The sequence below is a fragment of the Gracilinanus agilis genome, chromosome 1 (assembly GCF_016433145.1).
Source record: "Gracilinanus agilis isolate LMUSP501 chromosome 1, AgileGrace, whole genome shotgun sequence".
In the NCBI taxonomy this organism is placed as follows: Eukaryota; Metazoa; Chordata; class Mammalia; order Didelphimorphia; family Didelphidae; genus Gracilinanus; species Gracilinanus agilis.
Window position 1 is genome coordinate 774634471 of NC_058130.1, and position 9995 is coordinate 774644465.

The 9995-nt window shown below is 46.1% G+C and overlaps 1 protein-coding gene across 1 annotated transcript in view; it reads right to left on the minus strand.

Annotated features, from left to right (window-relative positions):
* Positions 1–9995, minus strand: part of TTC28 (tetratricopeptide repeat domain 28) — a 664121-nt gene that overhangs the window by 181413 nt on the left and 472713 nt on the right. The gene's annotated exons all lie outside the window — the stretch shown is intronic.

The window sequence follows — 9995 nt, forward strand, 5'->3', positions numbered from 1 at the left end:
TCTCTCCCTCCCTCCCTTCCCTCTTTCCCTCCCTCCCTTCCCTTTTTCCCTCCCTCCCTTCCCTACTTCCCTCTCTCCCTCCCTCCTTCCTTCCTTCCTTCCTTCCTATAATACTGTTACTATGTCCCCATAGCATTCCCCCTTTCTCCCAATCAAAACCATTTCCTTGTGTAAGTATAATTGACCTATTATACAAATTTGTGCTGTATTATTGGATCTGAAAAGGTATGTCTTCTTCTCCACCTAAAGTCCATCACTTCTCTACCAAGAGATGGAAAGCATGCTAGATCGTTATTCATCTTGTATCCTGAATGGTCATTCAATTGATCAGGTCTTTTAGTGTTGTTATTTATAATGATGTAGTCCACATACAAATTGTTGTTCTGGTTTTATTGACTTTCCTCTGAATTAGTTCATTCAAATCTCCCAGGCTTCTCTGAAGGCATCCCTTTTGTCATTTGTAATGGCGCAGTAATATTTCATTACACGCACACACTGTCACTGGTTCAGTCATTCCCCAGATGATGGGCACAAACTTTGCTTTCAGTCCTTCGCTACAATAAAAAGTGCAGCTATAAAGAATTTCTGTGCACATGGGCCCCTTCATTCTCCTTGGGCTATAAACCTTGGGGCGATATCGACGGGTCAAAGGATTCATATCATTTCGTGACTTTGAGGGCATAATTCCAAATCATTTTCCCGAATCACTGGACCACTTCAGAGCTCCAGCAATAGTAGAGCAGCATGTCTGTCCTCCCACTGCCCCTGACAATGGCCAGTTTCCATCACTGTCACCTCTGCCAGGTGGATAGATGCAAGTTAGGACTTCAGAGTTGCTTTCCTGTGCAGTTCTCTTATTAATAGGGATTTGGAGATCGTTGACAGTTTGCATTTTTTCTTTTGGGAACTGTTCACTTGGCCTTTATCTATGGGGCAGATTAGGCCTGTTTGAAGGAACTGGGGAAAGTTAGCCTGAAACAAAGACTTGGGGGTAACAGAACAAACTGCCTTTGCAAGGCCATCATGCCTAGAAATGCTCTCCACAGACAAAGAAGGATCTGTTGGAATCTGAGGCACATCAAAGCAAGCCATCTTCCACTAGATCTCCTTCATGAGATGCTTATTGTCTGTGTGATACATGCCCTCCAACATGACATGAACCATATGGAAAAATGCATTACATGAAAGTATGGGTAGAACCTCTATCAGACTGTTCACTGCCTCGACGGTGGGGAGGGAAGAGGGAGAGAATCTAAATTTTAAAATGTCAAAAAACGATGGTCAAAAATTATATCTGAAAAAAATTTTAAATGGGGAAAAAATAAGACTATAAAAAACAAGACCAAATAAATAAATAAATGTAAAAGAAAGATCATTATGTGAAAAGGAGATGATATTTGTCCTGTTTTGTCATAGAGAAGAGAATCAAGAGCATCTTGGGCTTCCCGTGAGGAAGCTATTGGGATTATCAAAAGTTGAATGGGCTGCCTCATGTGGAAGGATCTGAGCAAAGGCTGGATGGCCAGGGGCCAGGTATGTTGTAGGGGGATTGTCTTTCAGGCACGGTTTGGAGAAGATTGTGGCTGAGAGTCCTTCCAACTCTGAAATCCTGTGACTGTGACTCTGAGAGACCAGAGCTATGGACACCTGATGGGTTATGAGCTGATGCAGGTGAGAGCCAATGGGGGCTTCCATTAGCATGCGGGCTCCAGGAGGAGGGCCACCTGGGGATTCCTACCAAGTTTTGCTTCCTAAGAGGTAGACGCCAATGAAGAATTTACTTTACTCTGTAATTGCTATTGGATTCCTTCTAAATGACATTAATGCAACAAGAGGTGCGCGCTTTCAGCTCTCAGGGCAGCTTCACTCTTCGAGATAGGAGGGCAGAAAGGGCCCCTAAGGAGTCCGAGGGAAATTGAGATCCAGCCTTGAGCAGCAGCAGCAAACAAGGCTATTTCAGAGTGAAATGGAGAGAGGCTGAGTCAGCATTTCTGACTCAAAGTTGCATTCAGGCCTTAATCCAATTCAATAAATACATTTTCTGCTGCACCAAAGAGCTCTCACAGGGCCTGAAAAGAATTTCTGGAACAATATGCTGAAAATGTCTCTCAATAAAAGGGTCTTTTTTTTGAAGCTTCCATAAAATTGCTAATTATACTAAGAAAAGCCTTGAACACTTTAGCCTCTGTGGATTTAATGCTAGAAAAGAGGGGACAGTCGAGGTATAATGTAAGAGAACATAGCCTTCTTCTCGAATGCAGCCTCTCTTCATGGTTCTGAAATCCTAATTGCCAATGGGGATTGGGGAATGGGGACTCATGGAATCTTTGGTTAAAGAGGAATACACAGATGCATTCTGTCCTTGGCCTCTGCCACGGCTTTAGCTCCTTCCTTCCTTGTTTATTCCCACCTCTATTTCCTGAAATCATCACACCATCACATGCAGGCATCAGGGAGCAGCAGTGTCAGGGCCAGGATGGGAAATCTCTCCTAAGAACTGCTTGCTGAGGGGTCTCACTGCTCCTCTGGCCCAAAGACTCCCAGGCTTTTGTGGGGCCTGTACTCCAAGCCTCTCCTAGCCACTAAGATCTGCCAAAGGCTGCGTCCCATGAGTGTAGCCTCTAAGAACCACCATGAGCCATTGTAGAAGGAAAGACATGAGCCTCACCTTGGACCTCTGTGGTCCAAGACACAGTGGAGCAACCTGCTGTGGGCAACAATCCAGGCTATGGCAGGATGAAGTCCCCTCGGCCTTAGAGCCCCATCTGGAATATCCTCCCTGTGGAGTGAACTGCCCTCTTTGCCCTACTTGGAGTTGGCACTGGGCCAGTGTGCAAATAATGGGGTGTGGGGAGGTAACTGCATTTTGGTAGCTTTACAGGATCTGGCATTTCCATAGTCCTTTAAGGCTTACAAAGCCCTTTACAAAGCAATCCATCAATAAACATTTATTAAGCACTTGCTATGTGTCAGACACCATGCTAAGCACTGGGGGTACAAAAGAGGGGGAAAGCTGTCCCTTCCCTTCAGGATCTTAAAATCTAACTGGGGGGACGACCTATACAAAGCAAGCTCTAGGCAGAATAAACAGGAAATCACGAACAGAGGGAAAAGCCTGGAATGAGAGATGTTGGAATGTTAGTTGGGACCTCAAGGAAGCCAAAGAAGTCTGTAGATGGAGTGAGGAGGCGCGCCTTTTTAGGCATGGGGGACAGCCAGGGAAAATGCCCGGAGCCAAGGGGAGGAGTATCTTGTATAGTGTCACTGGACCAAAAAGACTATTGGGGGGGGCAGAGATTAAGGTGAAAGAAGACTGGAAAGGTAGGAGGGAGCTGGGTTTGAGCGCCAAACACAGGATTCTCTACTTGATCAAGGAGGTGATGGGGGCCAGTGGAGCTCCCTGAGAAGGGCAGTGACGTGGCTGGAACCACGCTTCTGAATCTCTATCGGTGAGAAGAACACCAGCTCCTTTTAATACACTCTTTGGAGCCTATTATTTGAATACTAAGAACATGGATGATAACACATTTTCTTCAGGCTAGAAGTTAAACACAGAGGGAAAATATACCATTAAGGTTCATGTGTTAGAGATGGAACAAAGAGATGCACCCTGACTTTCTGCTCCTGAAGTCATAAATATTAGGGTTCTTCAAACTCACACAAAGACCCCCATTTGAGTCATGCTTTGTGAGCGGCTTGGCTAAAGCCCAAAAAAGGTTAACCTATCATTTGGGGGAGCCTGCTAATCTCTCGGCCTCATGTTGCTATGGGGCAAAGAACTATTGCAAGGAAGGGAAAGAATCAGCTCGATGCTGTAGCCTTACTCAAAGTAATAATTAAAAATAAAAAGGTGTCATAAAATCTAATCACTGTCTGCTGGGTTAACTACCAATTTCTCAGGTTTGAGTTCATTTAAGAGACTCTTGGAACCACGTTCCATCTTGTCTTTACATGATTTTTCCTCTGATGAGTCAAGGTGCTTTATCAAATTCATTATACCAAGCTGCTGTTCCCATCACCCCCAAACAACCTTCCTGTGTATTGGGAATAAGGAGAGCAGCAGGTAAGAGAGCTGCATGGGAAGAAGGTTGGCAGGAGACAGCCACAGACAAGAATGAAGAAACATGAGAGAGAGGGCTACGACCTAGAGGTAAAGAATCATTGGAAAGTGAGTTCTGAGGGTTAATTCTTGGCTTTTTCTCATCCTGTTTGATTGGCCTCATAATTTTAACCTTGTCCCCAACTGCTCTTTGCTAGCTAGGTTCTTGTTGCCATACCTGTGGTGGCAGTATGGAAAGTCTCCAGACTACAGACACTTGGGGTACACAATTCTCCCGAGTCAGGAGCCCCTGGTTCTGGCTCCAAGGCTATAATTAACCTGTGGTAGGACATTGGACAAATTTCATGTCTCTGGGTGCCAGTTTTTAAGTCAATCAGTAAGTATTTATTAAGCACCTACTATGTGCCAGTCATTGTACTACGTATCAGGATTACAGCTACAAACATTAAATAATCTCTGCTCTCAAGAAGCTTTTATTCAATCAAGAAGGCATCATGGAACCATACAACTATACACTGAGTGAGTACAAAATAAAGCGTAGGTGGTTGAATCCATCATAGTTTGAGAGGGAGGGAGCCTACTAGCAGTTGGGGGGATCTGAAAAGGCTTCATGTACACGATGATGGAGTTGGGCTGCATTATTAAGGACTTTAAGGCACAAGTGAGGAGAGACAACATTCCAATTATGGAGGACGACCAGGCAAAATGGATAGGGACAGGAGGTGATGTTAGGGACAGAATGTCCTGTATGAGGAACAGAGAAAGTAGTTTGGCTGGACTGTGGAGCACATGAAGGGGGTTAATGAATAATGAGATTAGGACCAGGTTGTGAAGGGCTTGAAAAGATAATAAAGAAGTTTATATTCGATCCTAGTTTCTTTACAAAAACATTTCCCAATCATATGTAATAACAACTTTCAATATAAGTTCTCCAAAAGTAAAAGATCTAAATTGTCTCCCTCCTTTTCTTCCTTCCCCTCTCAGAGACGGTAAGCAATTTGATCTGGATATACATGCGTTATCATACAAAACATACTTTGGTGTTGGTCACTATTGTAAGAGAATACTCCTAACAAAACAAAACAAAACCCTAAATAAACCAATGTGAAAGACAGTAGGCTTCGATCTGCATCTGACTCCTCTGGAGGCAGAGAGCATTCTTTGTCCTACATCCCTTAGAATCGTTCTGGATCAATGTATCACTGAGAGTAGCCAAGTCTTTCACAGTTGATCATCCCACAATATTGCTGTCACTGTAAATATTCTCCCTGTTCTACTTATTTTGCTCTGCATCAATTCATGTGGTTGATCCTAGTATCAATCCAATCAGGCAATCTCCGGAGTTTATGAAGTATGCAAGTGGTAGTCAGATTTGTGCTTATGGGGAATTACTTGAGCAGTCATGGGGAGGATGGATTGGACAGGAGAGATCCTTTAGGCTAAGTGACCAGTTAGGAGGCACCGCACTCATCTAGATGAGAGATGATAGACATGAACTGAGGAGAAAGCTGCATGAGTACAGTGGCATTGAATGCAAGGGATGATGGGGAGAGAGAGAAACGGCAGGATGAATGGAGATGTTGGGCAAGGGAGTGTGAAGGATGGAGGAATCACACCGAAGATTATGAACTTGGGAGAATGGTGGTCTACAACAGAATTAAGGGAGTCTGGAAGCCAGCTGGGTATGAGGAAGAAGGACTGGTTAGTTCTCTGTTGGTCTTGCTGAGTTTCAGAGGAATCTAGGACATCCAGTTTGAAATTTCCAAGAGATGGTGATATGAGCCTGAAATTCTAGGAAGAGATTGGAGATAGATATCTAGATCCACAAGCCATCCACATAATGATGATAAAAGATGTAAGAGAGAGGATGAAATCACCCAGTGAGGGAACCTGGAGGGAGAAGAGAAGAGGGCCCGAGACAGAGTCTTAAGGAACACCCACAGTAGGGAGCATAATAGGAACAGTGATCCAGCAAAGGAGAATAAGAAAGAACCTTCAGGCTAGTGGGAGGGGGCCCAGGAGGCAGGAGTGCCAATGCAATAATACCAGGTTAAAATGTTTAGCGCCCAAGGGCAATATCACGGTTCCGCATGTCCATATAGCTCCCTTCTTTGCTGCTACAGGGTGTCTATATTAAATGAATTAAGAATATCACCACAATCTCTCTGAGCCCCCAGCTAGGAAAATTCCTAACACTCAGAAAGAGATTTAGTTTTCTGCCTTAAATGACATTTACATTGTGTCTTGCTACCACTTGGCCTCTTTGTGGTTGAGGCAAATAAAGTTCTGTAGAGAAGTAGCAGAACATAGTACAATGCTTGCTACTAGGAACAATCTTGGATCTTTCCTCAGTCCTTGAGGAAGAGAGAACAACTGGGGGGGGGCAGTCTGAGTCTTCAGCTCAGATCCTCAGTCCTTGAGGAAGAGGGAACAACTAGTGAGGCAGCCCGAGTCATCAGCTCTGATGCCTTTGGGGCCAGCAGCTCTCCTCGGCACCTTCTTCTCCTGCCTGCCTTTTTTCCTTCTTCTACTGGCTGCCCCTGGCCTGCTCGTTCATTCTGGCTCAGTCAAGGATGCTCTCATGCCTTTCTCTCCATGACCAAACTATTCTTTGGTCCTAAATGAGTTCTTTCCTTCACACAGCATCCTCAGGTCATGGCCAGGTCTTCACTCAAACCTTAAGTCCAAAGAAAGGTTTTTGACTGATTCAAGGAGGTATTCAATACGATCTTGCTCACATCAAATAAGGAGACGTGTTCTCACCTGCCTGATGGATCAGGGCTTAGCATCTTGGCACTTTAAATTTGATAGGATTCTTTGTCCTTGCTCTGATACATGAAAACCCAGAGAAGAGAGTACAGCTAGGAAGAGAGAGTAGCCAACTGTTCAATGCAGCAGAGAAGTCCAGAAGGATGAAGACTGAAAAGAACCCACTGGATTTCAACAACTGAAACATAACCAGTAACTCCAGGGAGACGAAGCCTCTGGTCAGGTAAGAGGAGAAGCAGGAACGAATAGTGATACACGTAATAATACCAGGCAAGTAGTTTCAGGTGAGCTCAGAAGCCAGCTTGCAAAGGCTTGTGGAGTGAGTGACAAGAGAGGAAGCAGAGGGGCAAAGTATAGATCAATAGCTTTTTCTAGGAGATTGAGAAAAGGAGGGGGAAAATGAGCCTGAGTGGAGAGAAGGATCTTTCAAGGCTTTGTTAGCGTGGAGAAGGCTTGGCCATGTTTGAAGGCATGACGGGAACCAGCAGGGACACAATGAAGGGTAGAAAGAGTGCTCTGCTGGGACAGCCTTCCACTGTGCCCTCTTCTGCCCCTGAAACCCACTGATTCATCAATCCAAGAGAGTTAGTATGCACTTACTATGTACAAGACACCATGTTAGGTGCTGGAGAAACAAAGACAAAGCAAGTCTTTACCCTCCGGGGGCTGACATTCCAGCGAAGAAGACATCATCACATATATACAAGACGAACACAGACTACATAGACACTAGCCTTAAAGAGGAAGCTCCTGGCGGTTAGAGGGACAGGAAAAGGCTGCCTGGAGGAGGTGGTGCTTGACCTGAGCTCCTGAGAGGTAGAGATTAGGAGGAAGAAGATTCCAGGCTGGAAGAACTACCTGTACAAAGTAGGAGGCTGACCAAGGAGGTCAGTTTGGCTTGACTTCAGACTACGTAGAGGGCAGTGATATGTTAGAACGCTGGAAATAGAGGATCCAGAAGAGTGCCTCTCCTCCTTCTACCCAGCCTGGAGGATCAGGAGGTGACCAAGGCCTGGCCCCACTGAGCTTTGCCCCATGGCAAAAACCACCCATAGACACTGTGAGCATCAGAGATTCGTCTGTCGCCCTCCATTTGGGATGGCTACCAAATGTCCATCTCTTGTTTCTTTTTCTAATTTAAGATTATTTAATCACTGACTGATTAGGAGTAAAGTATCTCCAGCCCCCTTATCCTAGTCTTCCTCCTCAACCCTTTTCTGCCCAGGTCCTACACCTACGCTCTCCCACTCTGCCTATTAGAATTTTCCATTCTGAAATGAACAAATTCTCTGCATTCTAGGGTTTGACCCAATTATAGCTACTACGGATATAGTGCCTTAAAGTTTGCAGAGAGCTTTAGAAATACGATCTCCTTTGATCCTCATTTACAGATGAAGATCCTGACCTCTCTGAAAGGCTTCTTGGGCCTCTCCTCTACTGTCTTCTCCAGCCAAATGACACCACAAACACGTCCCCTCCTCTTCTAATCTCCAATCTCTCACTCTCTGCTGGTTCCTTCCAAAGCTAATCTGAGCATCCTGAAAAGCCTTCCCTATAGCCTCCCAGCCCCTCCAGCTCCCAGACTATAATGGCTGAGGGGGAGTAAAGTACCTCCCAGCTCATGATCTAAGGAGCCTTCTGGCCCAGATATTTGATTTGCTTTACCTAAAACTCTTCCCAGCCCTGACACTCCCTGTTCTAAGCTCCCTCCCAACCCTGACATTCTAAGTTCTGTGACTATAAAATCTGAAGGGACGGAAAGTATCATTGTAGATGCAGGAGGCACCTGTGGGTGAAATCCCAAAGCACTCACCATTCTCCTTCTGTTCTCAAGTCTACAGTTCAAAGTGAGCTCTTCAAGCCCTTAGGCAGACCCTTGGGAATATCGAAGATGGTTTTTCTAATGGGAAATTAGAAGCAGAACCACATGGGGGTCAGTGATGCGCCCTCCAAAAGAGGACAGATACTCCAAGAGGAAGTTCAGTCCCAAGGAGCGGGCAGAGTGCGCCCGTGCTCGTGCCCTGCACAGATGGCTAACCCCAACACCACACCTGCCCGCCCCAGCTGGCACAGTGACAGGCTGAACAGGAGCCACCACAGATGGACCAGCTGGAGGACACACAGGTGCAGGGGGTGGGTGCCAGCTGCAGCAGAGGAAGCCAATGACAAAGAGCTCCCAAAGTTCTCGATGCCCAGGGCACAGACAACAGCCAGAACTCAAGAAGAAAGGAAGCTACTGCAGAGAGCTGAAGCCTGGGAAAAGGTCAGGAAACGACAGCAGCAGCTTCCCTCTGCGGAGGGTTTTGTGGCCAGGCATCGCAATGAGGCACCAGCCTTGGCGTCCAGGAGATCTGGGTTCTAATACTTGTTCACTGGGTGATCCTGGGCAAGTCTGAAGCTCCGTGACTTTCCCTCTCCTTTTCTCATTCCCTGTAAGGTAAGAGCTATTAATTATCAGTAGAGGTAAGCTGACAAGCCTTGGGAAGGGCCCATAAGTACTAGGGACACTCCTATAGGGTTTGATGCTTTCCAAATACTCTGAAGAGGTTATTAAGCAGAAACGTCTCTCTTTCCTCATCTTCCTACAGATGGGGCACAGGAACCCAGAAAGGTTCAGTGACTTGCCCAGGGACACACAGCCACTGAGTGGCAGATCTTTCAGACAACAGGTTTGGCACTCTAACCACTGAACCACCCAGCTTCCTTCCTTGAAGAAGACAAGCTACGTTCTGCTTCTGTGGGGCTTCACTTCGCAGTCCCTCATGCCTGAAATGCTCTCCCTCCCAGGCCTGGCTTCTTTCAAGTATTCATTAGAAGTCCCAGCCTGTAAGAAGCCTCTTGGGTTCCTCCTTCCCTCTGGAATAGCTCCCTGCTGCCTTGGGGGCCTTTCCTCGTATCTCCAGGGCTCCTGCCTTCTAGCACACGGTGGGCGCTTAATGAATGCTTGTTGATTTGCCTTGTGACATCGCTGACCCACTGGGTACGAGGCAATTCTTTAAGACTAGAGAAGCTTGGCAGAGGAATTTCCTCAGGGGACATCTCTGGATGTCTCCATCTCCGGAAATCCCCATCTAGTAGAAGAAGACTCAGGGCAAATCTCTGAGGGAGGCCTTCTAGCTGGAGAGGAGGAGGAGGAGGAGGAGGAGGAAGAGGAGGAGGAAGAGGA